Source organism: Danaus plexippus, chromosome 28 (assembly GCF_018135715.1).
Source record: "Danaus plexippus chromosome 28, MEX_DaPlex, whole genome shotgun sequence".
NCBI lineage: Eukaryota > Metazoa > Arthropoda > Insecta > Lepidoptera > Nymphalidae > Danaus > Danaus plexippus.
This window is the reverse complement of record NC_083556.1, coordinates 2,796,220-2,804,791: the sequence shown is the minus strand read 5'-3', so window position 1 is coordinate 2,804,791 and position 8,572 is coordinate 2,796,220.

Below are 8,572 nucleotides of genomic sequence, written 5' to 3'. Positions count from 1 at the left end.
TTAATGCCTTCTTTTTTATTACCGGCTCTAATATCCGGAAATGTTTTATTTTAATTGCATTTCGGCTGTTTGTTTTAAACTGTTTCCTTCTAACGTCTATGTTGCTTGGCTTTGATGGTATTGAGATTTTATTTGATTTGTTTAATTAAGATTTTTTAATTCATAGTAAGATTGTTTCGAACAGATATTTAATATTATTAATTGGTTCTGTCATATAAAATCATTACTTCCTCTGACAAGTAACAACTCTTTATTATATAGACTATAGAGAAGTCTATTTCTATTTTTATTTAAATTATTGTGTTTTTCTTATAAGTTAAATAATTTTTAAATATAAAAAAAATATAGTATTATTTTATTCATACTCGTCTAAATTATTCAGACAGAAGGACAGTCAGAAACAACTTCATATACATATATCAAAATATGATTAAAGCAAACAATTTATTTGTCCCGTATCTAAATGAGCCGGCGACTGACAATCTTTGCATTAATGCTCCCAAAAAAAGTGTGTTCCTTTTTCAAAACTGTCCAATGAAAAATCGATACGTCCATGATCTACCGGATTTTGAAATCCGAACTGGGTTTGGACAGCGACATCGTGGAGCTGTTATTTTTAATAATATGGAAGTTATTTTTTAACTAAATGTTTTCAGAATATGTTTTTAGGATGAAACTTATTATATTATTATCCAGCTTTCGCATGTTACATTACAGCCGGTCGGGAGGGGGGGTAAAGTGAAAGGCACTGGAAGCGTCAGCTGACCGTTTAGCGTTTTAGTTACAATCTATTATAAGAAATATTATTTTTTATTTATTACACTATTTTATTAAATGAAAAGTATAAACCTCAATTTTAATATTATTATTTTTTACAATATTATTTAATATCCTAAGTCGGAGAATTGTTCACTTGAACCATAATTTCAAAGAGACTTTCCGGTTTTATTAATCTATTTCAACCTTAAATAACTCATATAAAAATAACATTCCAATAAACAGTGAACATAGATAATAAGCACCTACTTTGAAAATCAGTTTCATTTACATTTCTCGAAAACTACAGTATAAATTACAATTAAATATAAGATTTATTTCCACACAATAAGTATCTGATTCCAATGAAGTAAATAAAGATTTTGTAAAGATATGTTTTGGTACCTACTACTTGTCTGTGTTCAGTTTTCCTAAACTAGTGCATGTCGTAACTTTATAAATTTAATATGTATATTTTAGTAACATCGGCCTCCACAGGTTATATTAAAAATATAAATAAAACAATAGATCAATCAATACATATCATAAAACAAAGTCCCTCGCCGCCTCTGTCTGTGTGTTCGCGATAAACGGAAAAACTACTGCACCGATTATCAAACAGTCATCACCACCCGATAGCGTGATTCTCGAGGAAGGCTTTAGTATATAATTTGTTAGGTTTTTGTATTTGCTTGTGTGTACATTAACGATATTGTTTGAAGATGTCGGGAAAACATGAGCCGTCTGAGAGCTTTTAACCAAAACGCTGCCTAAAGTCTTTGAGATATAACAAAATAATATATGGTGGAACTGTGTATCATATATAGGACTACAGAAAAGTCCGCGGTGGCATATGTGTATACCTTAAGGATAACATACTATATCCATTTTACAACTTTTAAAAATTGGCATTCCTAAAGCGTTATTGGAAAGCTATTTACATAAATACCGTACTAAGTCTTAACAAAATAAATTACTTCGTTTTCAAGCCTGCATACTACAGATACTGATCTGTAAATTACTTTTTAAATCAATTAAATCTGGCGTGTCATATGAAAGTTATCATAATATATGCAAGTTTAATAATTCTCAAAATTAAAAAGGGTATTTTTTTTTTGTAAAGAGCCCGTGCGAAGCCGGGGCTGATACCTAGTGTAATATAATTGCATGTAAATGATCACGTCAAAAAATAATTTAAATAATATTTGCTCAACTGAATTTTTTTAAATTATTTTTATAATATAGATATATATGAGATTAATGTGAATTACGAATTAAGAGTTTTGAATGAACAGAAACTCGATTTTAGTTAGATATTAAATTTTATATCAATAGTATAGGTGTGTTTATATAAAACTATAAAAAAATAAACATGAAAAAGTAATCGAAGCCGTGGTACATCACATTTATGTTAAATAAATATATATATACACACGTGTAATAATGAAGTTTTTGTATTTATTTGCATATAATAAAAATAATAAATATAATATATATAAAACAATCACATAATGATAATTATGTGATTGTATTATAATTATAACAATTGCAGTGATGAAATGATGTCGCGTTATATAAGATAACAAAAAACCAGATCTAGGTACATTGAACATAAGAAACCTCATTAATGTAATTCCACAATATATTTTTCTTTATTATCTGTCATTTTATTACTATTGAATATTAAAATGAAACTAATATTTTTCGGATTATACAGCGCGTATTTTATTTTTATCATATCATGACGGTAGCTGCAAACTAGCCGAAACGTCCGGTGTATGTAATTTTTTTTAATAATAAAATACGCTTAGTATAATCAGAAAAATATTAGATTCATTTAAATGAGTACTCGCGAAAGTCTTAGGTATATCTCGTTATCTCATGATATTGAATTTTGTTACCTAAACTCGACTCCATACATTCGCTGTCCGTACGTCGCGTTCAAATCAAGAGTCACAAAATGTCTGTTGTATAATTTAAGGTGGCTATACAGATAAAGTGTTTACTGAATATATACGAAACAAAAATTAAATTATACGTACAAATATATTACAATATTATATATACTATACATACCCGCGATTTGGTCTGTTTGTCACTTATATGTATTATTAAGTATTGGCGTGTTAGGAACACGCGACACTGAACATAGTTGTTGTAAATCTAATAGTCTTCATCAGTCGAAGTCGTGTCATAACACGGGTCGGTCACAGGCCGAGTGCTGGATACTCGTGGTCACATGGCTGGCGTGAACGTATCCATGTACCTACTTATTTATATATATAACATATAGGAAGTTATTAAAGACGAATTTAAAAATTATATATAGTAATAAAGAAATAAATAACATTTTAAATAAATATAATATGTTACATATGTTTAACTGCTATTAAAATTTTGGTACTCATCAAAATGGCTACCAAATATAAAAGCAATCATAGAGCAACAACTCTGTCCCTCTCTGACATATCACTTGCTATATCCGTCTCTCTCTATCACCCAAACCCGATTATTAATAATATAACCACCGGGACGTGACCTCCCGATCACCTTCACATATATGTCGCCAAAGACCTATATGTCCTGGTCGTTGCATAGAACATGTAATTTAGTTGGCGCGGAAAATAGTAATTATGTTTAATATTTTTTTTTATTTTTGTTTTTTGTAGTGTGTCCATAATGTATAAGTAGACGAAGCTGTTTTGGGTGCTACGGAAGTTTTGTTAGTTTCATGATATTATATAAAACTGAACATCGCACGTAATTAGTGGTATTTAAAATTAATTATCTTAATACAGAACGACAATAAAAACTCGGTATCGGAATATATTAATTTGCTTAGTATTAAAAATAAAAATTTAAAAAAAAACTGTTTTAGTATTGTAAATATTTTTAACGCTTTATAAATTAAGATTAAGAAAAAAAAAGTTTGAAATTATATCGGACCTTTATGGAAACAAAACACAAATTCTATTATAACAGAGAGAAAAAAAAATATAATCTATTTACATATTAGATATAAAACAATATATATATGAGCTAGTCTCGTTTTAATAGAATCCATGTGGTGTTTACCTGGAGTCTAGCGGCCATGTTGAATCGTTTTTTAATAGCAGCTAATCTCGGGATGACTCTATATAATCTATGCTTATTTATTGTACCGCGTTATTTATGGTCATAGAGCGTTCTTGGGATAAATCATATATATTTTTTTTCGTTTCTTAACGTCAGTTCACACGTGTTATATTAATTGTTACGGTTTAATGAGTAAATGATTAAGATGCTGTTGAAAATGTTTTAGAAAATCACAAAAGCAACGAAGTTCATTGTATTAGATAATTAGATTTTTTACTCTATCACGATTATAGTATTAGCGGAATACGAAAAAAAGTTATAAATAACGTGTACGTACGTGATAGAGATACTCGCAAACCGAACGTATCATAGTTAAAGTTTGGTTTAGATGTTACTATTGCACGTGTATATGAATTTTTGACCAACTGAAATTAATTTTCCGTTACGACAAAGCTATTTTCAATGAATTTATACATTTATCTTAGGGTCGTTGTAGTTCAAATGTTAGGATGACGGCAATGAGATATTCCTAAATTTGCAGATACAATTCTCGAATATATATATATACAAACTATACAGGTCTCGTTTCCACGGACCACCCATACATCGATGGTTTTAAAAAAAAAGCCACAATCACACCGACGGCCATAAATTTAAACTTAAGGGACAAATGGATATGTCAAAACATTCTGTAATTGTTAGAGGTCTGTGTTACAAAGGTATCGGGAACACAAAGTTAGTTTCTCATAGCGATGAGATTCACACGCGTAATGTATGAGAGGTGTATGTCTGTTTGTTTGTTACATGGAAATATCTAAATTGAACTTAATTTGAGTATATAAATATATGAGATAGGAATATAGAGTATGGCTTAATAGTTAAGACTACTGATTATATTGTTACCAGTGAGAGGGTCAGGAGAACATGAACGCTATCAGTAGGAAATAACTATCACTATATATATATATGTGTGTGTGTGTGTGTGTTACGTTTAGTGACAAGGATATTTGAATACAAAACAGTAGGTAACCCATGGTTTTTGCATGTACCAACATATTTAAATTAAACTAAGTATTTTAGATACTACGCGTGTTTATTTTTTATATACACGATCGTGGTTATCTTACACAAGTTTCATCATCTGCCCGTGACCACGATGGCTGTAAATCGAAACGTCGATGTTATGAAGTTATAAAATAATAAAAAAAAAACAAAATTATAAGTAAACAAACATAACGTAAATAATAAGACTTGAAAATATTGAATTATACAGACATATCCTGAACAGACAAACTGATAGATATAATGTACATTTATATATTTGAATGGAGACTACGTAATAATATTATTATATATTTTTTTTATATTAAACCTTATCTGTGCCCGCGTTTTTTTAATATTTAGATCAATAAAATTAAATAAAATTTCCATAAAAATGCAGTCTTTATTACTCCTTACATCACCTGCATGTAAATGAAAGTTCAATCACAACAGTTCCAGCCGTTACAGAGATCAGCCGGAACAAACAGACAAATGAAAATTGGAAATCATAATCAACTGCTATTAGCCTTATACTAATAGAAACCGTTTATTTAATTAAACAAACAGACACGCATCATTTATTTCTACGCACCTATAATTGGACAACAGAATTATGCGAATTACAGATAACTAACTGGCCATTAAAAAAACGCAATATTTTTTATATCATACAGCCAAAATTTAACCGAAACATCTCGGTTGCTTCTAAGTAAAACCGCGCTTGACCGGAAGACATGTGTCATGTGTCTGCGGTCGTGTTATAATGTAAAGAAAATGATAAAAAAAAAAAAAACAGCTCCCTTGCGAAACACCAATTTGAAAGTTATTAGAAAAACTAGCATGAACACCTTGTTTACATAACTTATCTGTGCAAATGATCCATTGTCTTATGACACGTACACAATAATGATTTATACGTACAGCGATGAATAGATATGCGCTGGCTATAATATATTAATTTTAAAACTACCCACATCTGCGACCTTGCTCCTTACCGCTGGTTTACGCTCAAACCGAACAGCCAGTTTAAAGTTTGAACCATCATACGAGTCTACTTGTAGTATTATTGTGTTATTTATGAATTTTAATAGTTTATTATGAATATTATAATTTTAATCGAAACATTAACTTTATTACCGTTCAAATGTGTACGGAGTCGCAGGAAACGGATAGTTTAAAGTGAAATCGCTGGACGGCTTCAATATGACCCGTTCGTATGTATTGATTATCAAAAACACAATATTGGTCAGCCTGCGGTTTTCTCTCGTTATTCATTATTTGTTAGCGAAAGCCGTCGTTTCGGCCGGACGGACTGTCATTAATATATAGCTACATGTGTGTATCGTGCGTCCCCTGCAACATCCATCTGCTGTTAAGATGTTTTATTTAACTTATCAGTTACTTTAACTTTAACTTTGACTACAGAAATAATCTTTCAAATCAATTTTTTTTAATTATTTAAAAAATATCAGGATTCTTTCAGTCTAATGTAAAGAATTGATAAACATTGTTAATTCCAAATATATGTATATATATGAATTTATGATACATAGTAAAATTAAATGTATAAAATTTTGATAATACATAATATGAAAAAAATATATTATTTCTTCGCTAGGTATATATGATGCTGACAGTTGGTCTTTATCTTCAACAACTATTATATCTACACACGTACATGTCCTCTATGAACTCGTATTCAAGTACTCTACTAACAACTAAGTACACACCTAATCAGGCTTTATTATGATATTCGAAATTTTGATTGACTGAATGTACAGTTCAGACGTACAGACAGTCCCGTGGGAGCTAACAGATAACAGATCCCGTATAGGAAGGAATTTATAATTAAAATTTTAAAAAAGTACAGAATTAAGTAAGTAAGAATATCGCTTTACATAATTTTCACATAAAACGTAACTCACTCACGCATCAAGTCACAAAAACCAGCGCGTTACATGTCAATGACATATATTATATGTAGCAACAGACAGTACTCTGCGTCCGCAACTCTGCAACTACCCGCATGATCTGTTATAACAAACAGTGCTTTGTATGTTAAAGTGTCAATTATAATACATACTTGGCGCGCATTGTAATAATCTGTTGAACATTATAATGATAAAATCAATTAACTCAGAATCAACATATCATTTAACGTACTCGGTACATTTATATTTGAATTAGCAAAGAAAATAATATAATTAGACTATGTAATATAAATTGGCGGTTTCTGTTCACCCTGTATAGTGTATTCCACATCCAAAAACCTCAAACAGCCCGGGTTATGTTGCTGGTGTTTGTGAAATAGCAAATGTAAGGTTCTTCATTAAATACTCTAAGATGAAAGGTAGTTGGTCGTTGGTCACTGTAATGTCGGATTGTACGGTTGCTGTTACAGCATTTTTACCCTTAAGTATAATATATCATAGGTATTGTAAAATATGTTACATTTACGGAGTTCGTTAGACAAACCCAATTTTGTCCGAATCAGGCAGCTTTCACCTACATACATACATACATACATACATACCTACATACATACTGTTCATTTGTTATTGTTGCGAATTAACGAGTCTGACGTGGCGTGCGAAGGATACGAAGGATCTCAGAGGAAACTCTGTCAAGGAAAATGAGGAATTATTCTTATAGTTTTTCTTGGAGAAAGGAAGATCCAGGAGATTGGATGGAGCAAGCTCAGCGACCAGTTGGCTATGGCTTTTGAATGGAAGAATTAAAGAATGGCAACCGCGATCATTAGCTTCTATGAGACGGATTCATGTTGAACTTGGTACAGAATAAAGATGGCGCAGCACCGCTTGTACTGCCGATTGATTTATAACTAATTAATAAGCTGAGTGACAGTTTCAAAGCAAATGATTATTTTAAAATGTGAATATATTACACGAAGGTCGTCGGTTTATCGTAAGCTATGGAAGGTGAAAATGATCATTTTCCTCGTGATCATGGACCTCGTTTTCTCAGACCTTGACCGTGGTCTGCTCGTCTCTTGAATTCTTATCACAGGAATCCCATTTCAATGATGACTGCATTGGTTTATCTGATGATGGAGAAGGTGTTTCTGTGGGACGAGCTGTTTAAAACACGGTCAATTCTTTAATATTACCTACTTCCTAAACTATTCAAGGTGTGTCTTCTCACTTCTTTATCACATCCCTGTCACGGTGAACAATGTTTCTGTGTGTCTGCTTTATATATACCCAGAGATATGTATTAAATAATATTATTTCCCTACGAGGCAGTATGTAAAGATATCTTCATTGGTGTTGACATTAAAGACGTCTTCGGAAATTCCTCATTCGCTACATCCAGTACAGCATCAGATAATTAGCTCTACTGCCAGTCACAGACCAGGATGGAGGGTACTGTGCTATAGAAGACGGATTTTAAACTGATTCTAACGAAAATGAGTTAAATTATTGCACAGTACTATAGGAGGTTATAATTTCTTTCCACACACATATTCCTTTCTTTCCCAGACTACCCTAAATCAATAAACAGGCTTTATTTAGGTAGGTACTTCAGTCTTCATGACTTAAAGTAAAAATTCGACAGCGAAGCTCGCCACTAACAGCACCACTGGCTTTATACTTTCAGCTTTTAAGTTCAGTTTTCAAACAGTTTTTCATAAATTATTGCAAATTCTAGTATTAAATAGATTGTGGAACGACAAACGTGA